Here is a 26414-nt window from a genome sequence, read left to right on the forward strand (position 1 = left end):
ATGCGCGAAAAACTATCTTTCGCTTGAAACGGAGCGCAAGTTAGCCAGACTGTACTCATTCAGTATTTGGGAATGAGAGCACTTAGCGCCTTCAAATGAACTCCAAATATAATTTCAAATTTTTTCCAAACTTTTTCTCGCTTACCTGCCTACCGTCAAGTGCAGTATCTGACACAATAATTCATTTGTAAAGTAATCAGAAGTATGAAGCTGTTTTGCACAGGGCAGTTGGATACTTTAAAGAATCAGGATTTACAAGAGAATATCCAATTGCAGATGGTGGTAAAAGTAAATATGTTTAATAATTGACACCAGAATGTCAATAAGTCATAGAATCAATGTTTTGTTGCAAAATATGTTTCACCTGATCTCTCTCATCTGTAATAGGTTCTGATTTTTAAAGTATCTCTGAAAGTTCCTGGCAGATTAAAACTGTGTCCCGGACCGAGACTCGAACTCGGGACCTTTGCCTTTCGCGGGCAAGTGCTCTACCAACTGAGCTACCCAAGCACGACTCACGCCCCGTCCTCACAGCTTTACTTCTGCCAGTATCTCGTCTCCTACCTTCCAAACTTTACAGAAGCTCTCCTGCGAACCTTGCAGAACTAGCACTCGCCAAAGAAAGGATACAGCGGAGACATGGCTTAGCCGCAGCCTGGGGGATGTTTCCAGAATGAGATTTTCACTCTGCATCCTTTCTTTCAGGAGTGCTAGTTCTGCAAGGTTCGCAGGAGAGCTTCTGTAAAGTTTGGAAGGTAGGAGACGAGATACTGGCAGAAGTAAAGCTGTGAGGACGGGGCGTGAGTCGTGCTTGGGTAGCTCAGTTGGTAGAGCACTTGCCCGCGAAAGGCAAAGGTCCCGAGTTCGAGTCTCGGTCCGGCACACAGTTTTAATCTGCCAGGAAGTTTCATATCAGCGCACACTCCGCTGCAGAGTGAAAATCTCATTCTGTCTCTGAAAGAATTAAATGTAGAAGAGTCACCTGACAAAACAAAAGCTTGGTGAAATGACCGAAACGTTCTTAAGGAGGAAGAACTGACTGGGCGTAAATTTAAGTACGTACACTGTAGTTTGATGCTTCCTGTATCCTTATTAATTCTGTTCGACTAACACGATGCACCGTTTCTTACAGTTATTCGTGGTCAGGTGACTTCTGTTCGTATCCTATCGAGTCATTTAAAGTTAAAGTTTCTTCGTGTCCTTGGCACAACTTCTCTTCGAAGCCTGCACCTTGCGGATGATTGTGAAATATATATCACTCCGGACACGATTTTCTTGTATTTGCGTTGAATAATAATGTTGAGTGCGTAAAACTGTGGACTTCAGTGTAGGTGTTCGTGGATAAAATCGTGAACTGGTTGCGTAGAAACCTTTAGCCATTTCCCATTTTCGTGGTTTCCTGCTTCTCGAAGGGTAATCAGTGGTGTTACACTTGCCGTCAGAGTTAGCTACAAGCACAGAACTGTTAGGTAAAAAATGTCGCTGGTTGTCATTGTTGCCGACTCTGTTCACTGAAAACTGTTCACATTTTGATTCAACCGGCTTCCTATTCAGAAACCTCTCGTTCCATATATCCTTCTCACGAAAGAAAAAGTGCAAATTCTAATGATATTCTTTAACATCTAACCATTAGGCTCTAATGAACAGCTGTTATCGTTTTCTGGAGCTTTTTATAAGAAAACGTTTAACTGATTTGAATCTGTTATGCAGTATAATGCAGTTTTTCACATGTCATTTCCAGGTACAACTTATCCCCAAGTAGCCTAGTTAAATGAAATGTAAAAATATTTCAAAATGCCTCCAGGAAAACTACTGCAGGAAAAATTATGTTTTCAAACTTGGAAAAATACTGATATTATTATGCTGTATGACATTTGCCTTGCTGCATAATGGAAGTGAAAATAACTCTATGTCATTTAAATCAAGTTTTCTTTTATGAAGTAAATTATGATAATTAAAATTTCAAATGATTTGGCCTCCGCCGTTCCTTTGAATTAGGTACAACCCGAAGTTACTGAAATAGCATCGGCTCTGGTTGGTTGTATTTAGAACGCGTTGAAACCGTAAATAAATTTTTCACTTCATCGCCCTCATGAAAAATCAGCGTCGTATATTTCTAACAAGTCAAGCAGATTCTTGTTTCTAGATACTGGGATTGCCATCGGTCGAGAAAGTCGAGCGATCGTCCGCACCTCTACACAAGGGTCAGCTAATACAATTACTAAGGCCACCACTAGTTACAAAAATAACTTCAATTTTAAAAGGTTTTCATACTGGTTGGATGAAAGTCAAGACTTACACACGTCAAAAAAAGTTTTGGATCACTTCGGTTCCGAGAGTTCCAGAACCAGTACCGAAAATTGGAATAGAGATCAACATAAACATCATTTCCGCCCTTTTTATTGCTCATGTAAACCACACATTGTATGTTCTACCACCATGCAGCGAGACCTTCAGAGGTGATGGTCCAGATTGCTGTACACACCGGTACCTCTAACACCTAACACCCAGTAGCACGCCCTCTTGCACTGATGCATGCCTGTATTCGTCGTGGCATACTATCCACAAGTTCATCAAGGCACTGTTGTTCCAGATTGTCCCACTCCTCAACGGCGATTCGGCGTAGATCCCTCAGAGTGGCTGGTGGGTCACGTCGTTCATAAACAGTCCTTTTCAATCTATCCCAGACATGTTCTGTAGGGTTCATGTCTGCAGAACATGGTGGCCACTCTAGTCGAGCGATGTCGTTATTCTGAAGGAAGTCATTCACAAGATGCGCACGGTGAGAGTGCAAATTGTCGTCCATGAAGACGAATGCCTCGCTAATACGCTGCCGATATGGTTGCACTAGCGGTTGGAGGATGGCATTCACGTATCGTACAGCCGTTACGGCGCCTTCCGCGACCACCAGCGGCGTACGTCGGCCTCACGCAATGCCACCCCAAAATTGCAGGGAACCTCCTTCTTGCTGCACTCGCTGGACAGTGCGTCTAAGGCGTTCAGCCTTACCGGGTTGCCTCCAAACACGTCTTCGACCATTGTCTGGTTGAAGGCATGTGTGACACTCATCGGTGAAGAGAACGTGATGCCAATCCTGAGCGGTCCATTCGGCATGTTGTTGGGCCCATTTGTACCGCGCTGTATGGTGTCGTGGTTGAAAAGATGGACCTCGCCATGGACGTCGGGAGTAAAGTGGCGCATCATGCAGTCTATTGCGCACAGTTCGAGTCGTAACACGACGTCCTGTGGCTGCACGAAAAGCATTATTCAACATGGTGGCGTTGCTATCAGGGTTCCTCCTAGCCATAATCCGTATGTAGCCGTCATCCACTGCAGTATTAGCCCTTGGGCGGCCAGAGCGAGGCATGTCATCGACAGTTCCTGTCTCTCTGTATCTCCTCCATGTCCGAACATCATCACTTTGGTTCACTCCGAGACGCCTGGACACTTCCTTTGTTGAGAGCCCTTGGTTGAACTACAGACAACACGAGCCGTGTACCTCCTTCCTGGTGGAATGATTGGAACTGATCTACTGTCGTACCCCCTCCGTCTAATAGGCGCTGCTCATGCATGGTTGTTTACATCTTTGTGCGGGTTTAGTGACATCTCTAAACAGCCAAAGGGACCATGTCTGTGATACAACAACCACAGTCAACGTCTATCTTCAGGAGTTCTGGGAACCAGGGCGATGCTAAAAATTTTCGTGATGTGTGTATTTACTCTGGTATTGTTAAGATAAAAAAGCTCACCCTTTACATCACGATGCGACATAAAGAAGAGAGAGAATCAGAATGGGATACCGAATTATGAATCATCATCTTATACCCGTACCATTGAAAACGACTACGAATATCACATACTAATTTCCTTGAGTTATTGTTACTCTTTGACAAATTACAATGTTATCTTCGGTATTTTGCCGATACCTTAAACATTCTGCACCTAACTTAAAAAAGGCTTAAAATACAAAATAGTTAACCACGGTAAAATGAGCTGCACATAGGGTAAGACATACTCGGAAAGAGTTTAAAAATACTTCAGAACTATGGCTGCAGTATACCGTTACGTGCCGTGAGGTATCGATCAACTGGGTAAGCGCACGCAATTACTTTCCCATGACGTCACTTTAACTTTAATCCATTCTTAGTTTCTAAACCAGACCAACCACGACCGAAACCACAAAACATGGAACACCACATGTGTTGATATTGCTAAATACCGGTACATTGATTCTTTATGCTAGAGGGCAGGAAACTCGTGATAAAGAAGAGGACCACGTTGTATGCTTGAGTTCGCGTGTTTGCAGTTAATAAATTCGTGGAATGAATTCTTTTCAATGAAATGTTCTTCTTTGCCTATCTCCTTGCTTCGAGATAATATGTTAACAGGATGTGTTCTAAGACAAGAGGCAGTAGAGGAAGCTGTAAACGGCAAAAATTGCAGGAGAAGACAGATTATACTGCGTTGTTATTGTGGTCTTCAGTTCGAAGACTGGTTTGGTGCACCTCTCCAGCTACTCTTTCCTATACAGACCTCTTCATCTCCAAACAACTGCTGCGACATACATGCGCTTGGACCTGCTTACTGTATTCACATCTAGGTCTCCTAATTTTTACGCCCCTCACTTCCCACCGTTATCAAATTTATGATTACTTCTTGTTTCTGGCTGTGCTATCAACGTATCCTTTTTTTTCAGTCAAGTTGTGCTATAAATTTCTTTTTTCTCCAATTCCATTTAGTACTCTCTATTAGTTACCTGATCTTCCAGTCTAATTTTTAGCAGTCTTCTGCAGCGCCGTATTTCAAAAGCTTCTGTGCTGTTCCTTATCTATATAAACGATTTGGGAAACAATCTGAGCAGCAGTCTTCGGTTGTTTGCAGATGACGCTGTCGTTTATCGACTAATAAAGTCATCAGAAGATCAAAACAAACTCCAAAACGATTTAGAAAAAATATCTGAATGGTGCGAAAAGTGGCAGTTGACCCTGAATAACGAAAAGGGTGAGGTCATCCACATGAGTGCTAAAAGGAACTCGTTAAACTTCGGTTACACGATAAATCAGTCTAATCTAAATTCAACTAAATACCTAGGTATTACAATTACGAACAACTTGAATTGGAAGGACCACAGAAAATGTTGTGGTGAAGGCTAACCAAAGACTGCGTTTTATTGGCAGTACACTTAGAAAATGTAGCAGACCTTCTAAGGAGAGTGCCTACACTACGCTTGTCCGTCCTCTTTTAGAATACTGCTGCGCGGTGTGGGATCCTAACCAGATAGGACTGACGGCGTACATCTAAAAAGTTCAAAGAAAGACAGCACGTTTTGTACTATCGCGAAATATGGGAGAGAGTGCCACAGAAATGATACAGGATTTGGATTGGAAATCGTTAAAAGAAAGGCGTTTTTCGTTGCGACAGAATCTTCTCACGAAATTCCAATCACGAACTTTCTCCTCCGAATGCGAAAATATTTTGTCGATACTGAGCTACATAGGGAGATACGATCACCACGATAAAATAAGGGAAATCAGAGCTCGTACGGAAAGATATAGGTGTTCATTCGTTCCGCTTGCTATACGAGATTGGAATAATAGAGAATTGTGAAGGTGGTTCGATGAACCCTCTGCCAGGATCTTAAATGTGATTTGCAGAGTATCCATGTAGATGTAGATATTCTCTTCTTGTCTGTTTATTGTTCACGTTTCACTTCCATGTAGCGGTACACTCCACACAAATACCTTCAGAAAATACTTCCTAACACTCAAGTTTAACAAATTCCTCTTTTTCATAAATAATTTTGTTGCTGTAGCCAGTCTGCGTTTCACCTTCTCTCTGCTTTGGCCAACATCCATATTTTTGCTGCCAAAATAATAAATCTCATCAACTACTTTTAATGTCTCATTTCCTAATGTAATTCCTTCAGCATCGCCTGATTAAATCGATTACATTCCACTAACCTTGGAGTACATTCCATTAACCTTGGTTCCCTTGTTTTGGCGTACTCTTATAACCTCTTTTCAAATGCTGTCCTTTCAACTGCTGTTCCAAGTCCTTCGCTGTCTGACAGAATTACAATTTTATCTGCAAACCTCAAACTTTTTACTTCTTCTCCCTGAGCTTTAATTCCCTCTCCAACTTTCTCGTCGGTTTCGTTTACTGCTTGCTCAGAGTGCGTCGGAGGTAGACTGCAACCCTTTCTCAATCCCTTCTCAACCAATGCCTCCCTTTCATGTCCTTCCACGCTTCCACCTGCAGGGTGATTTCTGTACTGGTTGTCAGTTATATATCTCCCTGTATTTTATTCCTGCTAGTTTCATATTATCAAAGTATGTAATCCAGACAAAGCTGTCAAAACGTTTTTCTAAATTTGCTGATGCTAAAAACGTAAATTTGACTTCCTTAACCTATCTGTTAAGATGAGTCGTTGTGTCAGTATATCTGAGTAAGCTGGGTGTAGGTACTCCTCTGAGAGAAACAAAGGAGAGGAAATCGTGGAGGCCTTCATAAAACTAGTCAGAAGACTGATGGCAAAAAAAGGTAATGGACGGAGATACTCCATGTGCGTTGACACATCTATTTTTTTCTTTTATAAAAAAAGGTAAAGCTTACAATTTGATTTTGTTATCGCTCCATGAACTGAAAAGCGTTTTAACATCCGCCTTGTAATGGAGGTGGTCAGTAGTTCACTCTCATAGTGAGGTAAAGAACCCGATACACACATTTAATTCACTTCACGATCTAATAACATTTCTCACACAAAGTTGTTTTTCTTATTTTTATTTACATACGTACGAATATAAACGTGTTATTTGCTTATTTACTAATATAGAATGCACTTGAGATAGCTATTTTCATTCAGATATTGTAATTCTTTCATTGTTATACGTACTTCGTACTTTTTCGGAACCGGTAACATTGATTATTGTCACTATTATTGATATTATCAAGATTGTTATTAATACTAATATTGGGTATTGAAATAATAATATCAAAAATGAACTGAGAGTGTAATATGCACAGAGTTACTTCTGTTTATTTTATAATCGATGCTAATGATATCTAATTTCTATAATCGTTTTTGGCCGGTTGGCGGGTACTTGCTAGTAGAAGTCGGACATGAGTAGTGATTCGACATGAATCACAATCGGGCATGTTTTGGAGACAGCCGAAGAAGTAGTATTTTGTAGAGTTTTATTTATTTTTGTTGATTTCATGTACTCTTATAAGAGTGATATTGAAAGTATTCACCAAAATGTGGACGATGGAAAAACATCCTGTACTATTTCATTTAAAGATGTGTAGAAAACCAAACTGAACCCATAAATCCTTTTAGAGAAACTTTGCGAGCAATGTGAAGAACAAGTAATGGATAACGATCAAAACTTAAGTTAGAAGCAAAATTATAAATATTTAGTTTTCAGTTCGGGGAAGTTCTAATCCTTACCTGTTGTTGCTTTTCAAGGTGTTGAGAGATATTCACGCATTTCGAGTACTTCAGTTTAGTGGTAATAAGAGATTAGGTGAGAACCTGAAATTGAAGGTAAACGTAAATCACTGTTGCCTACGTGCACCTTGAACGTATTATCACTTAAAAACTGACCCATTTGATTTATTTCAGTGAGGGTCCTGTATCAACAGCGTAGTGTAACACATACTAACCCTTACACGTATTCGTGTAGTCATCGACGGCTGTTGCAGCCTGTGCACACTGGCTGCACACTCGAGATGGATGAGGGAACAGCCGGCCGCTGTGACCGAGCGGTTCTAGGCGCTTCAGTTTGGAAACGCGCTGCTGCTACGATCGCAAGTTCGAATCCTGCCTTGGCATGGATGTGTGTGATGTCTGTAGGTTAGTTAGGTTTAAGTAGTTCTAAGTTCTAGGGGACTGATGACCTCAGATGTTAAGTCCCATAGTGCTCAGAGCCATTTGAACCACTTTTTATAAGGGAACCCGTGTGCAAATCGACAGTCAGTGAGATCCAGATCGAATACTTTATTACACTGCAGTCATGTGTGCGCTGATTTGAAACTCCCTGGCATATAATGACCGTGTGCCGATCCGCACCGGAAACCAAAACCTTGCCTTTCGCGCCACTGAGCTCTTGTCACTCGACAGCTAGTACAACTAGGTGTGCGGAAGAATTTCTGGGAAATAAGGGTGCATTCACCGTCAGAAGGCGTGGCTGTGGTGCTCCAAGGATGCGCCGCACACCCGAATTTGAAGAGGCCGTACTGGATCATGCTGAAGGGAACCCGTGAACGAGTACACGGGCTATTGCGCTTGCAGTGGATGTTGCTCCCAGCACCGTCTAGTACGTTATGGATGACAACCAACTACATCCACACCGCCTCTGGCATTTACAGAATCGTGTTTGAGGCTCAAGCGAGGTGAGAGAGGTAGGATAGACGTCAAATGACATCAACCAATCAAACGGCTGTAGCACGGAAATGGTACGTCTCCGGACACTGATTTCTGTTCAAAATATTATGTACTTGACAGGAATTTTCGAACATCCTGACATTACAAACCAAAAAGTATTTTTACTGAAAAGAAACCGAGCATACAGAGGAAACAGTGGCGCAGTGTGGTTCAAATGGCTCTGAGCACTATGGGACTCAACATCTTAGGTCATAAGTCCCCTAGAACTTAGAACTACTTAAACCTAACTAACCTAAGGACATCACACACACCCATGCCCGAGGCAGGATTCGAACCTGCGACCGTAGCAGTCCCGCGGTGGCGCAGTGTGGCTATGTATTACTCTGTAACCGTTAGCTAACAATCTTTGGCCGCACCTCTAGTTCCATGTTTGTGGAAACCGTCGCTTAGTGTACGAAGGGTGCATCAATATTAACTGATCACAGTGGACCCTACCTGATTCATGCACAAGGGGGAGGGGGGGGGGGGGGAGGGCGAGGAGGAGGCAGACAAAAGGAAGGAACAACGTAATAGGCAAAGTGGGAGGAGAAACTGATAAAACTTCGCAAGTATAGTCTGAGGTTAAAAATTGGGGAGGCAAGAGGAATTTGAATAACGAAGTCAGTAAACAGGGGGTACTCAATAAGAAACGTGACGAAGTAATCTCATATCCATTTTGTGAACAGTTCTAGGGGTTGCTTTTCCCTCGCCTCTGTTAGCTCATCTCTTATAGACATGCAGCACCACTAGGTTCGGAACATAATTAGATTCAAGTGCCACAGTAGGAAATCGTTCACAGCACGGCACGGTTACATGAATTAATTTTGATCCTTTGTGGTCACCTAATATCAAAGCCTTTCACAATTGCACGTTACGTATGAGGAGTGGTTACCGCGGCCGTATCTGTGTCACGACGAGGAGAAGGCGCGATGCAGCACCGCTAGCAGCCCAGCTTGGACGAACATGAAACTGGAGATCCGGCCAAAGATCGTTAGCTAACAGTTGCAGAGTAATTCACAGCCACAGAGCACCAATATTCGCTGCCGATATTGATTTCTTCTCACTAAAAATAGTTTTGAGTTTTATTACACTGAAGCGCCAAAGAAGCTGGTCTTGCGTATTCAAATACAGAGATATGTAAACATGCAGAATACGGCGCTGCGGTCGGCAACGCCTATATAAGACAATAAGTGTCTAGCGCAGTTGTTAGATCGGTTATTGCTGTTACAATATATCACGATTTAAGTGAGTTTAAACGTGGTGTTACAGTCGGTGCACAAGCGATGGGATACAGCATCTCCGAGGTAGCGATCAAGCGGGGATTTTCTCGTACGACCATTTCACGAGTGTACTGTTGAATATCAGGAATCCGGCAAAACATCAAATCTCCGACATCGCCGCGGCTGGAAATACATCATTGAAGAACGGGACCAACGACGACTGAAGTGAATCGTTCAACGTGACAGAAGTGCAAGTCTTCCGCACTGCAGATTTCAATGGTGCGCCATCAACAAGTGTCAACGTGCGAGCCATTCAATGAAACAACATCGATATGGGCTTTCGGAGCCGAAGGCCCACTCGTATACCCTTGATGACTGCACGACATAAAGCTTTACGCCACGCCTGGGCCCGTCAACACCGACATTTGACTATAGGTGACTGGAAACATGTTGCCTGGTCGGACGAGTCTCGTTTGAAATTGTATCGAGCGTATAGACGTGTACAGATATGGAGACAACGTCATGAATCCATGGACCCTGCATGTCAGAAGGGGACTGTTAAAGCTGTTGGAGGCTCTGTAATGGTTTGGGGCATGTGCAGTTGGAGTGATATGGAACCCCTGATACATCTAGATACGACTCAGACAGGTACACGAACGTAAGCATCTGTGTGATCACATGTATCCATTCATGTCCATCGTGCATTCCGACCGACTTGGCCAATTTCAGCACGACAATGCGACACGCCTCACGTCCAGAATTGCTACAGAGTGGCTCCAGGAACACTCCTCTGAGTTTAAGCACTTCCACTGGCCACCAAACTCCCCAGACACGAACATTATTGAGCATATCTGGGATGCCTTGCAACGTGGTGTTCCGAAGAGATCTCCACCCCCCTCGTACTCTTACGGATTTATGGATAGCCCTGCAGGATCCATAGTGTCAGTTCCCTCCAGCACTACTTCAGACACTAGTCGAGTCCATGCCACATCGTGACGCGGCATTTTTGCGAGCTCGCGGGGGCCCTACACGATATTAAGCAGATGTACCAGTTTCTGTGGGTCTCCAGTCAATAAAACACTACTATTATGACGACACTTGCTTTATTTAAAGGTTCGTGGACAGATGTATTGACAGATGTCAAATTTCAAAGGTATGAGAGAAGAGCCGAGTAATTGCTGTACTGAAACGTGGTAAAGAAGGAAACAGTCCAAAGAACTTTAAACCAATCGCACTACTATGTCACCTTTACAAATTGCTAGAGAGAATGACTTTAAACTGTCTCTTACACGTTATCGATCCCTTGGTAATACCTCAGCAAGCTGGATTCCGCCCTGGTAAAGCTACACATGACAATTACTCATTCTTATGCAGTTTATAGAATATGGTGTTGAACCCCGTAAGGTAACTGCAGCGGTATTCGTAGACTTGACAGCAGCGTACGACACCGCCAACCACCAGTTACTATTAAAGAAGGTGTAAAAGCTAACCAATGATTTCAGCCTCACCAGGCTCATCGCCAATCTTCTGCAGAACCGAAGATTCTTTGTCGACCTCCAAGGCCAGTGTAGCCGATGGAGGGTACATAAAAGTGGCCTTCCCCAGGGAAGTCCGTTGGCTCCAGTTCTGTGCAACCCATAGTCTTCAACTGCAGGAGTTTCTTCTATAGTGATCTCGCTCTGGCAACCCAAACACAAACTTCGATTCAATAGGAATGTCCCTAAATAGAGCTTTTGAAGGTCTGTCAAAATACTACAGAATAAAAAAGCTTAAACCAAACCCATCGACAGTCATACACTGAAGAGCCAAAGAAACTGGTACACCTGCCTAATATCATGTAGGGCCCCCGTGAACACACAGGAGAGCCGCAACACGACGTGGCATGGACTCGACTAATGTCTGAAGTATTGCTGGAGGGAACTGACACCATGAATCCTGCATGGCTGCCCATAAATCGGTAGGGGTACGAGGGGGCGGAGATCTCTTCTGAACAGCATGTTGCAAGACATCCCAGATATGCTCAATGATGTTCATGTCTAGGAGTTTGGAGACCAGCGGAGGTGTTTTCTAAACTTTTTCAAGACACTGTCCAACTTACATCGGTTTTAGTTCACCCGTGCATGTGCAGATGGAACAGATTGGTCTACAATGTAAGAGAGATCATTTTGTGTTGAACCTGTCGAGGACATCTATGTTGCTTTCCTCAGGCAGAGTTTCCACGTCTCCAGGTTGTAAAAGTAGTACAGAATTTCGATCAACGCTTGTATGGAATACCTTTTGTCCGGTTGTGAAACTAAATTGGTCACAATTAAATGGCAACATGAGCGCAAAAATCTGTGAAATTGTCTGCATCTGTCCGTATAGCAACAGTTTTTACCAGATAAAAATTATGTCTTCAGCGTGCCAAAAATACACTCCTGGAAATTGAAATAAGAACACCGTGAATTCATTGTCCCAGGAAGGGGAAACTTTATTGACACATTCCTGGGGTCAGATACATCACATGATCACACTGACAGAACCACAGGCACATAGACACAGGCAACAGAGCATGCACAATGTCGGCACTAGTACAGTGTATATCCACCTTTCGCAGCAATGCAGGCTGCTATTCTCCCATGGAGACGATCGTAGAGATGCTGGATGTAGTCCTGTGGAACGGCTTGCCATGCCATTTCCACCTGGCGCCTCAGTTGGACCAGCGTTCGTGCTGGACGTGCAGACCGCGTGAGACGACGCTTCATCCAGTCCCAAACATGCTCAATGGGGGACAGATCCGGAGATCTTGCTGGCCAGGGTAGTTGACTTACACCTTCTAGAGCACGTTGGGTGGCACGGGATACATGCGGACGTGCATTGTCCTGTTGGAACAGCACGTTCCCTTGCCGGTCTAGGAATGGTAGAACGATGGGTTCGATGACGGTTTGGATGTACCGTGCACTATTCAGTGTCCCCTCGACGATCACCAGTGGTGTACGGCCAGTGTAGGAGATCGCTCCCCACACCATGATGCCGGGTGTTGGCCCTGTGTGCCTCGGTCGTATGCAGTCCTGATTGTGGCGCTCACCTGCACGGCGCCAAACACGCATACGACCATCATTGGCACCAAGGCAGAAGCGACTCTCATCGCTGAAGACGACACGTCTCCATTCGTCCCTCCATTCACGCCTGTCGCGACACCACTGGAGGCGGGCTGCACGATGTTGGGGCGTGAGCGGAAGACGGCCTAACGGTGTGCGGGACCGTAGCCCAGCTTCATGGAGACGGTTGCGAATGGTCCTCGCCGATACCCCAGGAGCAACAGTGTCCCTAATTTGCTGGGAAGTGGCGGTGCGGTCCCCTACGGCACTGCGTAGGATCCTACGGTCTTGGCGTGCATCCGTGCGTCGCTGCGGTCCGGTCCCAGGTCGACGGGCACGTGCACCTTCCGCCGACCACTGGCGACAACATCGATGTACTTTGGAGACCTCACGCCCCACGTGTTGAGCAATTCGGCGGTACGTCCACCCGGCCTCCCGCATGCCCTCTATACGCCCTCGCTCAAAGTCCGTCAACTGCACATACGGTTCACGTCCACGCTGTCGCGGCATGCTACCAGTGTTAAAGACTGCGATGGAGCTCCGTATGCCACGGCAAACTGGCTGACACTGACGGCGGCGGTGCACAAATGCTGCGCAGCTAGCGCCATTCGACGGCCAACACCGCGGTTCCTGGTGTGTCCGCTGTGCCGTGCGTGTGATCATTGCTTGTACAGCCCTCTCGCAGTGTCCGGAGCAAGTATGGTGGGTCTGACACACCGGTGTCAATGTGTTCTTTTTTCCATTTCCAGGAGTGTATTTCAGTAATACTGAAGATTTGTTTCGTTTATGATCCATGTTATTGAGAAATACGAAACCAAGTCGTATGCAGTGAGGCTGCATTGCCATCTAAAAATGGCACATTTGCAGTTTCTCCCTCTCCCCACTCCTCAAGCTCAAGCATCGCAGTCCTGGTGGTGGGGGAAGTGTGCAGGCAAGCTGAACACTACGGCATGCGGGCCAGGTCACAGCTCGAGAGCCTCCCGTGGACTATGTCGAACTGTTACCACCATAACAGCGCTTCATTGTACTCGTTCGATGTCAGATGTCATACCTACCGGACAGTAACTCCAATAACTTACGAAGTACTCTAGAATAGATCGCGCTAGCGTTCTGTGTGCGATTTTCTTTGCAGTTGCACTGCACTTTCTCAGAACCCTTGCAACCATAGAAATTTTGTCCCACGACAATACACTCCTGTAGACAACAGCATCATCAGAGAACAATATCATAGTGCTGCCGATCCTATCTGATCAGTAAGACACAAGGAAGCACCCAGTGCAGACTCCAGCGTGTACGTACATCACAAAGGGAACGGTACCAGCAGCCATCAGCAGAGCCGCCAGGGCCACCGACACAGGCCGGTGATTCATGCCGGTTCCGCTGTCGCTCTGGTGGTCTGTGTGGCCACTTTCGTAACTGCAGTCTGCGTACGCGTCACGTACTTCCTGCGACGTCAGGAGCACTGGTCTGGGTCGGCGCAAGAGACCGCGCGCACCGCAGTCCTTGCCAAGTGGCACCCAGAAACTGTATCGCCCTGACGTCGGGGAAGCTACGAAATAAAACCTACCCTCTGGTTTTTGTTTTCTGCCTACAGGTCGCAGAGAGGTGGCACTTCTTTACCATGCCATGGCACTGGTAGCCTGTTCTCGGAGCGTCTGAATTTCGGGAACAGTTCAAAGAAGACTGGTAGCTCCTAGAGCTGTTTGGTCTACATCAGTCCACCCATCAGGATCTAGTAAGTATTGCAACTCTTTTAAATATTTATAGCACTCGCCATTTTCAGCACAATAATTGTCACACAACTTGCTCTAGAAGTTAGGTGATAGGTGCCGTCTGTTCATGGCCTTCCTATCTGTGATCTGATAATGGGATTCCATTTCCATACCCGTAATCTTTCATCATCTATTTTTAATTAGGTATCGATACCGTGCCAACTTCCTCTCTAACAATTATTTCCTAGCGCTCTTCCATTTTTTTATGTTGCTGTTCGTTCATGGTCACTTTTGAGTATCTCTTTGTACTCGTATTTCAAACGCATCAACATTCTTTACAGTCTCTTCGCGTATTTCTCACCACCATCCCCAAATTATTTTTGAATCAGTCTCTTATCGCCTAGGGCCGCAAAAAGTGTTTTGTGTAGCTTCTTGATACTCTCTTCAGAGACAAATAAGTACTCTGTTAAAATCTGGCCGAATGTACACAAATTCCCCATTCAGCAGTATTAGCACAAGAGCTCCACGCTAAAGATTCAATTTTTCTGATTTTCAAAGATATATTATTCTTTTCTCTTACAACTAACAATGTAAAGTGACACTATTAATTTTAAATATTTTCTGATATTTTAGTATAGCCCACCAAACATGTAGAAAAGAGAGGTAAGCTTTTAAAAGTGCTGTCGTCGTTTCTGGCAGAAAAATCTTGTTGCTTGGGTGCCCAATTTGTCTTCTCTCTTATCAGAGCATACAACAGAAACACATTACTCTCCACAGTCACACGTGTAAGGCACAAACAGTAAACAGCTACACCAATGATCCCTGGCACGTAAACTGCCGAAACAGAAACGCCCTTGCTATTCCATGCATGACACGAGTGGATGAAAAAGTAGATGTTCCGTAGATGGCTTTGGATAGAAAGACACTACATTGTGTGTGTGTGTGTGTGTGTGTGTGTGTGTATAACACGGATCCTACAAGAATATAGTTCACGTTAACTGTTGAATAATTGCTGATATACAACTGGTATGCTATGCTTATGTGAAAAAAATAGAACGAAGTTGTATGAATAGACCTACACGTTCCAGATATTAATGACATGTTGTGTAAGAGATCACTGGAAGATATGGCCTAGTAACTAATCGTCGTTGGAATGAAACTTTCATACCTAACTTTCACTGCACCCCCGCAGGGGCGATTCGGCTACTATCACATTTCCAATTGACGCAGTTGTCCCGCGGATTTAGAAAACAGCTCTCGTTTTTGAGCTCTCCGAGCGGAAAATAAAGGAAGAAGAGGGATGGTATTGGCGGGGCAGGAGTTGCTCTATACCGGAAAGCAGGCAGTGGTGTATTTTCCGCGAGCAAGTGTTGAAAAGCTGACACAAATGTATCTAGGGCTTCGGCTCAACGCATTGAGCAGTCATTGGCTGTTTAAAGTGATCTCCGAACCTCTGGAAGACATTGTAAAGTATGTAGTGACGCGATGGGAGCCCCTACATCGCAACCCATGTTCACGCAGTTCTACTGCTACTTCTGTAGTTGATTTGCGAACGGTCTTCACTGGTGTTGTCACAAGTGTTCCGCTGTCTAGGCTGTGCATAAAAACAGCCGCTCACGTAGCCAACTGTTAGGACATACATTTCGATTCGACACATCGTCCTTTCTGTACTCCTCAGGGCCTAAGATGACTGGCTATATCTGTACCTTCAGTTGATGTATTTTTATGGACGTATAGCGAAATATCTCTCCTTTTGCCTCACACACTCGCAGCAGCAGCAGCAGCAGCAGCAGCAGCAGGCGATATACTAGTGCAGCTCATGGTGTACAGAGGATGTCCTTTAGTAAGTATATTAGTAGTCATACAGCCCACTCAGTGCCAATGCGCATCATCTGTCGCAGGTTATTTGTTCCCCAAACGGAGTCCGAATGGCACATAGCGAACTGAAGGGTCTTGAAAACTTTTACGGAGAAATTTTGACTTTAGTGAAGTAAGGTAGCCACTGACGAATTAAAAAACATATTACTGATGAAGGTGGCGCAATGATTAAAGTAATGGACTCACATTCCTGACGAGTCGGACTCAAATTCCCAACTGCGGATCCTGACTTAGGTTTTCCGCGGATTTCCGTAAATAATCTGTGTTGTTCCGATTTTTTTGCCCATCTCTGACTTTACGTTTCGTTCATTTTATATCACTTCGTGCTATTATCCTTAGCTGTCTGCATTTCTTTATAATCGTCCTAAGACGATGCTACATTCCTGCACACAACGTCATCGTCAGCTAACAGTCTCACAGTACAGCAGAGCGTATCTGATTGAGGACGTTAGAGATTATTACTCTTTGTTGGGGCACATCCGATGTTAGTTTACTTTCTGTTGAGCATTCGCCGTCCAGTATACGTACTGGTTTCTGTCAGGCCAATATTAATCGAGCCAGTGATAGACCCTGGTATCTTTGTTAATAAAAATGGTTCAAATGGCTCTGAGCACTAAGGGACTTAACTTCTGAGGTCATCAGTCCCCTAGAACTTAGAACTACTTAAACCTAACTAACCTAAGGAGATCACACACAGCCATGCCCGAGGCAGGATTCGAACCTGCGACCGTAGCGGTCGCGCGGTTCCAGACAGTAGCACCTAGAACCGCTCGGCCACTCCGGCCGGCTCTTTGTTAATAGCCAATGATGTGGAGAACTATCGCACACCTTTCGGAAGTCTAGGAAGACGGAATCTACCTATTTACTTGCGCCTACTGTATGCAAAATACCGCGTATGAACGAAGGAAGCTGTGTTCCACACGAGTGGTTTTTCCTAATACTGTAACAGAAGATAATTCTTCTTAAGGAAAGGCATTATGTTTAAGCACAGAATATGATTTAGACTCCTTCTGTAAACTACATTTTTTATTCATCTAGGATGTCCTAACCTAGACCAATATCTGTTGGCCTTGAATGTCAGCTAAGCAATGTCATATGATTTATGAAGTAATGTTTACTTCCTCAACCACTTTTTACTAATATTTAATTAGCACCACGCGTTTCGGGAGCATGTTGCCATCATAAGATGCATTCCATTTACTTGTACATTACATTAATGAGAAGTTTGATTACGTTCATTTGCTGTGTGTATCAATGAGGTAATGTGTCGAAATACTATCCTGTAAAAGATACACATAGTTTTATTGTGCACATTAAGTGATTTTCATTTTTATATCATTTCATTAGTGCATTCACTTATTTTTGTTGTTGCATATTTAGTTGTCTGGCGCACGGACCGCAGCTTAACATTTTCAGATACAGGTATTTACGTCATTCGAAAGAGTCTTGACAGCTAAGATAAACTAGTTTCAATTTCTAAGACAGTAATATGCAGTGAAGATGAAATCTTTTCTACCTAGATTCACTTATGCCATGGCGCGTATAAGGTACTGTGATTACAAAGTAAAGACAATTTTTGGTCGCTAATATTTCATATGAGCCTGACAGAATATGGGAGCGACTGGTCGGCGTACTATTTCGCTTAACGCGTGCATTTCCAGTTTTGGACGTGTGTGGAGGTTGAGTGGCTGTGGAACGGAAAATTTGTAAATTTGTGGTACGTTCCTATGGGACCAAACTGCTGAGGTTATCGGTCCCTAGGCTTACACACTACGTAATCTAACTTAAACTAACTTACGCTAAGGACAACACACACACACACACACGCACACACACACACACACACACACACACACACACACACACACACACACACACCTATGCCTCAGGGAGGACTCGAACCTCCGACGAGGGGAGCCGCGCGCACCGTGTCAATGCGCCTCAGACCGCACGGCTACCCGGCGCGGTTACGGCGGAACGGAATGGGGGAGGGAGACGGATGGCGGAAGTGGTGTGCTACTACTACAGGCGAACAACCAATTAATACGAGCTCACTATTGCGTCTGCCAGTAAGAAGGAATGGAAGATATTCCAGCAATCCCGCATTAATATTCCCCCGAAGAGGACGCCACCATTGACCTGAACTGAACTCACCTGACAGTAGGCGTTTATCCCAGTGCTTCCTGAAAATCTCGTACCCTTGTTGTCTGCATACGCCAAATATACGACAGCTCGTTGTTCCAGGCATCCTTTGCCATATTTTGGGCATGCAGCTGCGTAACTATACCGCTCAAGTGATTTCTACGTCCTGTGACATTTGGGAGTCGACTGAAGCTACCGATACCGGTCGTCGGCATTGATCTGTGACGTAATCATATACCCCATGATGCTGCACGTGCGTAAACAGAAGAGGAATATAACAATAACAATATTTATTTTGCTTCTCTATTATTTTGTGGAAGGTATGTTTTGGCGACAGACGGGTCTAAGAGTTGCCTGAGGTCTAAGGTTGAGAAGTGTGGTTGCGCCGAAACCGACGAATGTGATGTCATGGGAATAATTATAATTACTTTTATGGCGGTTACTACGCATATTAGATTTTGAAGAGAGGTTACCATAGTTACTTTGATGGCATCAAGGACTTTGATGGCATCATAATGGCTTCATGGGTCTAAGAAGACGAGTGGTACCAACAGGTCCAATATATACACAGTTGGTTACCGCAGTTTTGGGGTGATGTTTCCCAACCCAAAGCGAGGCGATGGTTTACAGTGGTATGGCAGTTCACAAGTTGCGCTGAAATGGTTAAGTGTTCCTTCACAATGTGGCCATTCTATTCGCTGCTGCAGTCAGAGCTGTCTGACGTGCCGCCCACCGTTGGCCACTTAGCTAGCAGCTGTTTTATTCCAATAAAGCCACTCACGGTAGGCCCTTGACTCGGTGACCTGTGCAACGCCTTTAAGATCCGCGTCCACGACGAAAATTCCTGCCTGAACGGTTATTTCCGCCGGCCGGTACACAAACGGGTGACCTTGAACACGACGAGACCCAGCTGAACCTATCCCTCCTCTCAGCACACCCGAATATTTTTGGGAGCAAGCTGCGTAGTTTTATTGCATAATAATTTTCTTCGCACGTGGACGAGAATTTCACCACATTAAACCAATTTAACTATCGGTTTGGAACCGCGCGACCACTACGGTGGGAGGTTCGATTCCTGCCTCGGGCATGGATGTGTGTGATGTCCTTAGGTTAGTTAGGTTTAAGTAGTTCTAAGTTCTAGGGGACTGATGACCTCAGAAGATAAGTCCGATAGTGCTCAGAGCCATTTGAACCATTAACTATCGGTTTATCAACGCAAGAAGATTTTTAGAGTTGGTATTTGGAAAAAAGGCTAATACAGGAATTTCGGCAATATTTGTCTCCACAGATTCTGCAACTGACGAAGTGAAAGTTGGTAGGGATCTTCAAAATTTCATCCATACAGAAAATGACTGAATATTGTACGTAGTGATACTTCCTCGTTCAAAAGCAGTAGAAGGTGGAGTATCAGCTAACAGAAACAGAAATAAATTCGCTCATTACTTTCTTTCCGTTACTGTAAAATCTCCATAGCAGAGTGTGTGAATACAGCATTAGAACATATTAAGGTGATATGGAAATCTAGTCGCCATTCAGTTACCTTATCGCTTAGGAGAACGTCTTCCATCAGTCAAGCAACTCGCGCTCCAGGACGAATAAACGATCGAGTGAGTAGACACAGTGGTTAATGTACTGTAATCGGAGTCTGGGTGACTTGGATTCAGTATCCTGTCCGGCCATTCAGATTTAGGTCTCCCTAAGACTCCGGTAAGTAGCTCAGCAACACTGAGGTGGTTCTTTTGAAAAGGATGTGCCAGTTTTCCCTCCTCGTTCTCACCCACCTCGAGTTTGTTCTCTGACTCTAAAGACCGCCGTTAAATGAATATTGTTTTCGAGTTGTTGACGACCTCCTATGTGTTTCTTTTTGTGGCTGGAGATGTATCTGGGCTACGAGACACAGACAGATACTCCACAAGAGCTGATTGCTCGTTTTGCTTAAGCTGTAGCCATTATTTGTGGTTGGTCTTTGCGTGTTGGACAATCATTAGCACGTATTTGCGAGTTGTGCGTTAATTTAAACGGGAGACATTTTCAGTAACACCTCAAAAACATTATTCATTTCACAGCTATTTTAACACCGTCCTGAGTTACGTTGTCTATTTCGTATTTTGATGATGCATGAGGTGGAACTTCATGTGTGTATCCACACAGATTTTTTTGAGTCATCAGTCTTGTGACTGGTATGATCCGCCACGAATTCCTCTCCTCTGCCAACATTTTTATCTCAGAGTAGTAACTGCAACCTAAGTTCTCAATCATTTGCTGGATGTATTCCAGTCTCTATCTTTCTCTACATTTTTTTTTTACCCTCTACAGCTGCCGCTAGTACCACCGAAGTTATTCCCTGATATCGTGACATGTCCTATCATACTGTCCCTTCTTCTTCTTGTCAGCGTTTTCCACATATCCCTTTATCCCTTTCCTCGCCGATCCTGCACAGATACAGATGCTATAATTTAAAAAACTTCTTTCACCCGATCATGACGAGTACGTATCTGAACTGGGAGATAAAGGTTTCACAGCAGCTGATCGTGGTTCAGTATGATACTCGAGAAACTGATGATTTCGTCGATATATAGCTTGAACAGTAGAGGACATTGGTTTTAAGTGCTAATTTGAAATGAAGAGGCTCGCTTAAGAGACTAAACTTTCGTAAGCGAGATTAAAATTCGCTTTGAAAGGGTATCAACGTTAAGATTCGGTGATTATATTTTTATCTCCTGTGTAGGACCGGAAGAATTACATGACCTGTTGAACAGAAAGAACAGTCTACTGAACGAGAGCAACAACGCAGTTAGAAAAGTGATTACAAAAAACAAGCGAAAAGCTCTATTTATTTGCTTGATGTGATAAACATAATCGCAAATGTAATTCCTTGGTAAGCTTCCTAGCGCACAGTAAATACAACAAATCGGAATCTGCACTGAAATTCGCCATTTGCTAGTGGTCCTTACTCCCTAAGCAGTTGGTTATAAAGTGTTCCTAACATGGAACCGTGTAACGTTCTCGAGTTGCGTGCCAGGTTGTTTCATAGTGTGTCAGACGACCTTCTGCCAGAGTGATCTGCGCAGTTGCGGTATCCGCCTTCCTTGCACAATCCTTGGTGATACGTTGTACGTCGCAATTTGCGGTATTAAATTTCCATAGATCCCACCACGCATTTGACGACACAAGTGATGTTATCTAGTTTGTGGCTCTTCGACTATTGATTACGAAATTGGTTCAAATGGCTCTGAGCACTATGGGACTGAACATCTGTTGTCATCAGTCCCCTAGAACTTAGAACAACTTAAACCTAACTAACCTAAGGACATCACACACATCCATGCCCGAGGCAGGATTCGAACCTGCGACCGTAGCAGATTACGAAATTAAATCGTCTCTCACGTAAGCTGTTCGGCAGTTTTCCCGAGCTCTGTAGCAACCTGTAGAACTTCTCCCTCTGCCACCGACTGTGGCGATGTTTCTCCGTCCAGCAATATTTATGAAAGTCATTCATCACTCTTTTACGTCAAAATGTGCAAGCAGGGACAGTAATGTTTAAATCGGCCATTCCCCGTCCCCCCGCCTCATTTTTTTAACAACTCCCTCACTTCGTATGTGACACAGCTTTCGGATGTGTTGATTGCGTAACAGAAACCAGTTTACATTACTTTTTTTTATACAATTCTGCAGACCTGGCATGAAAATTGTCTTACGCTGTGAATTGTTTGAAGCAAAACAAACTCCAAGATCACGTACATGTTACTCTAGAAAACTGGATGTTCAGCTTTTAACAGAGCAGCAATTGACAAATGTTGAAGTTTACAATTCTACGTGAAAAGTTAGACGATTTTTCTTTGAAAACGGTAAAATTAGATAGAAACATAAAGTTTGAGAGTAGTGCTAAATTCCAGAGAATCAAGAGAACTGTCTGCTGGATACCTTCTCCCTTTTTCTTACAGTAAAAAGGTCTGTAATACGAAGATGGGATATTTTGGACTTGTTTTCAGACTTCCGTAAGTCTGCTGTATCTACTAATAAGCTCACGCACTCAAATTTACTAGTAAATTCTATTATCATTATTTTCTGTAAACTGTCTATCACCCAGTTTCTCCACTGGTTTATCATTGCTTTGTGTGTTTCTGTACGGCCCCTCCCCCACTTTCCCTTCTTACCGCTCTCGCCTTCTTCAAGTGCGCGCGCACACTGTGTGTGTGTGTGTGTGTGTGTGTGTGTAACAGTACAGTAGTGCAATTAATGTACGATATTTACGTGGTCATTACAAATGGGCGCCGTCTCTATCCTTAGTCGTGTCTGAAACTTTCTCCTGCAGACACCGAATGGTTTCTAATACTTTGCTAATTCATTCCTCTGGAATCTTGCATCAGATATCCCGTAGTTATAGCTTAGTGTTTTTTTTTTTTTTTTTTTTTTTTTTTTTTTTTTTTTTTTTTTTTTTTTTTTACCGTATGGACAGTTTCTCGTTTCGTACCGTATCTATAATATGAACATCTGGTGCCGAGATCCGTATTGCCTTATACCATTTTTGAGCTTCGGCTGGTTTTTTTTTAATACCGTAAATTAGCATTTTTGAGTGTTTCCTGATGTTTTCTTCTGAGATTTTGCAGAAATATTCAAAATTCCACGCGTAAGAAGACAGCTGTCGACAAACTACAGCAACAAAGGAAAGGGGCGTAGGGAGGTGGTTGGGAGCGATTCCACTGCTGTGAAATGCGGCCAACGGCGTGTCTTACTGAAGTCCGCATACACATCCACGTGTCACAGAGTGTTAACCTGTAACGGAAAAAAGCTCGAATCAGGTAGCGGTCGAGCCTCGAATCTTTATATTACTGTTGTGATGTTTAACTGGATTAGCTAGTTAGGTGTCATTTTGATTATTGGATTTAGGTCAAGGAATACTGAATTACAATGCTCAGCCTCAAATAGTATGGCTAAGTATAAAAAAGATGAATCAGTGTCACACTATAAATCGAAACGTCCAGATTTCAATCCCCAGTCTGTCCTTGTGTTTTTTCCTGTCGCTTATCACTTCTCGCAACTCTGATAATGCTTTGTTAGTGCGAAAAGGGCAAGTTAGCCGTTGTTCGGATTGACGTTATACTTTAGAAACTCCTGCAACTGCTTGTGTAAGATTCAGCGGTGGGGTTGAGGTAAGGGCATAGAACCTGCAGTAGGAAATGACTAGTAAAGCACTGCGGTGTTAAAATAAACCTCCCCTTTAATGACAGCTCTGTTTTTTAGATTCAGATTTACCCTCATTTTGCAAATCATGGCTTAAAGTAGGACTTTTTTACATGGGCTTCGTAGATTCCGAATAGTTCCAGGAGTGATACGTGTCTGTGAGCATTACGCATTGCGAGTAGCGACTGGGAAATAAAGAAAACATGCAGACCGCAGCACTTGAGGTCTGACTCATGCTTGCGGGCTAAGTGCTCGCTTCCGTTTTCGCCCAGCTACTATGTATCTCAAGAACGGCGGCGTAAAAACACTTTATTGACAGTTTTACTACTGTTGTGTATGTCGTCAAATAACTGAGTTAGATGTGCTACTACCGCTCCCAATATATTTTAATACGAAGTTAATCGCGACGAGTTTGGTTAATGACATTTTATAATAGCTCCTACCTTCGACGTCTTTCTCCATTTCAAGCATGAGTAATAAGAATTAAGAACATTCCGCTGCAGAAGTCATTTGCGCCCACCTTCTGCCTAAGAAATACACTGAGGTGACAAAGGTAGTGATATGCCCATACACAGATAACGATAGAAAGCGTACACAAAGTGTAAAAGTGCAGTGCAAAGGCGGAACTGTGTTTTGTACTCAGATGATTCATGTGGAAAAGTTATTGACGTGATCATGGCCGCATGAAAAGAATTAAGACCCTAAATGCGGAATGGTAATTCGAGCTAGACGCATGGGGCATTCCATCGCGGAAATCGTTAGGGAATTCAGTATTCCGAGATCCACTGTGTCAATTCACTAAACGTTTTAGCTAAACAATTTGTTATTTTGTACAGAGGAGCAGCAGCAGCTTTCGAAATGGTGTAGACATAAACGTTGTGTTGATAAAGATATAAATGTATTACGCCAACTGAAGATCGGTGAATGCCCGAAACGCATCTTGGCATAAATAAAGCTATACAAGAAATCGCCGGTTGCAGTATTTCCGCAAACAATTATGTGTGCATTGTTTTGTATGATATGTAATGGCGAGGAGCAGGTTACCGCTGCACAATTGCTCTACCCATTACAGTTTTGGGTGCTAGAAAAGAGTCTCGCAAACTCACCACGACTGTCTGCAGTTGTCCGACGTATTACACTCCACGTATCTGTGTTCTTCCTCCGTTACGTAGCTTCTCTCCATTGCCTCTTATGTATCTCACGAACTGGAGCGTGAATGATGTGGTAGTAGTGTCTCACTGGTGTGGCGGTGTGGTCATGGTTGTACACACTCAATCATTGTAGTAACGCAACACTCACACTTACACTCACATAATCCCTGCCCACATCTTCCGCAACACTATTTGCATCCGCCAGAATGTGCTCATCAGTTATGTTCGTATTCGCGCCTTTAAAAGTCGATCAATTTATCTTCATTTCTTAAGTTTTTTGTGTAAACTATACATTATGTGACAATATTGTTTCAGAACTTTTTCTGAAGAATGTTCAAAAGTAATTCAATCTTTAATAATTTGCTTTGAAAAACAGAGAGAGAAAAAAAACCGAAGTCGAAGTGTAGGAAGCTATTTTTGAAACCACAGGCCTGTCTTGTAGTCGTTCCACTAGATTATGGATTGTCAATTATTGCATTTGAAACTTCAGTGTTTCCCGGACATGAATTGCTGATAATATTTTGGCTTTACAATCCCATCTCGTTTCACAGTTCGAAGGGAAATATTGTCGAAAACTGGTGTGTGTTTGGGAGACGGGTGGAAGAAAACAGAAATACCATGAAGTGGGGAGAACGAAGCCCTTAATGGTTTTATACAAAAACAGGTCTGCTGCAAAGCTAAACAGTGCATAAAAAAAAGCTTGGGGGAGGGGAGGGGCCAATTTCACGGATCTCAGCTTGCAGGTCAATTAATTCTCCTCCCAGAACGGATGTACCATCATAGGTTTGGGCCACCAGTTTGTTCTTCATATTATAATCCCGGAACACGCCACTCAGCATATATAAACGAGTAGATTTGTGAATATATACATTCAAGTCTGGATCTAACTTCATTTTATGGCTGCTTTGCGTTAGCAATAGTCGTTTCAGACAAGTCACGATATTCTACTCTTGTGATACTAGTGGGCCCCAGTGGCAACAAACAAGAACATTTTCTTGGTTTTCACGATATTAGCGATACTAGAACTGCTACTTTATTCAATGTGCTGGATGGCGTGTTTCGGAATTATGATATGAAGAACAAACTGGTGGTCCAAAGTTATCCGTTCTAGCAGGAGAATTAATTGACCTGCAAGCTAAGGTCCGTGAAATTGCCCTCTGCCTGCCCCCCCCCCCCCCCCCCCCACCTTCAAGCTCTTTTTACTCACTGTTTGGCACAACCTTTGCATTAGTTTTGCAGCAGAACTGTTCTTGTATAAAACCTACAAGGATTTTTTTTTCGGCACGCTTCATGGTATTCCTGCTTTCTTCCACGGGTCTTCCAAACGCACAGCAATTTTCGACAATATTGTAGGTAAACGCTTTCCTTCGAAAAGTGAAACGAGATGGAAGTGTAACGCCAGGATAATCTCTGCCATTTACGAAAACTATACATGAATAACTGAGGTTTTAAATGAAATAATTAAAAATTCATAATGTAGTGCAACGACTACGAGAGAAGCCTGTGGTTTCAAAAACAGCCTCTTACTCTTTGACCTTGTTTTTCTTTTTCTCTCTGTTTATCAAAGCGACTAATTCACAAGCTGAAGCTACCATGAATAGAGCTGAAATGACGGATGAATACAT

At 43.6% G+C, this 26414-nt stretch overlaps 1 protein-coding gene and 1 non-coding gene across 2 annotated transcripts in view; one reads left to right on the plus strand and one right to left on the minus strand.

The window, feature by feature from the left end:
• Nucleotides 1-26414, plus strand: part of LOC124605686 (shootin-1-like) — a 302657-nt gene that overhangs the window by 69944 nt on the left and 206299 nt on the right. The window contains exon 2 of the mRNA XM_047137542.1: nucleotides 14317-14457. The gene's annotated coding sequence lies outside the window, so the exon portion shown is untranslated. The remainder of the gene's footprint in view (nucleotides 1-14316; nucleotides 14458-26414) is intronic.
• On the minus strand, nucleotides 436-510 carry Trnas-cga. Its single transcript has one exon. It is a non-coding gene; the product is annotated as a tRNA-Ser (tRNA).

The sequence above is a fragment of the Schistocerca americana genome, chromosome 3 (genome assembly GCF_021461395.2).
Source record: "Schistocerca americana isolate TAMUIC-IGC-003095 chromosome 3, iqSchAmer2.1, whole genome shotgun sequence".
NCBI lineage: Eukaryota > Metazoa > Arthropoda > Insecta > Orthoptera > Acrididae > Schistocerca > Schistocerca americana.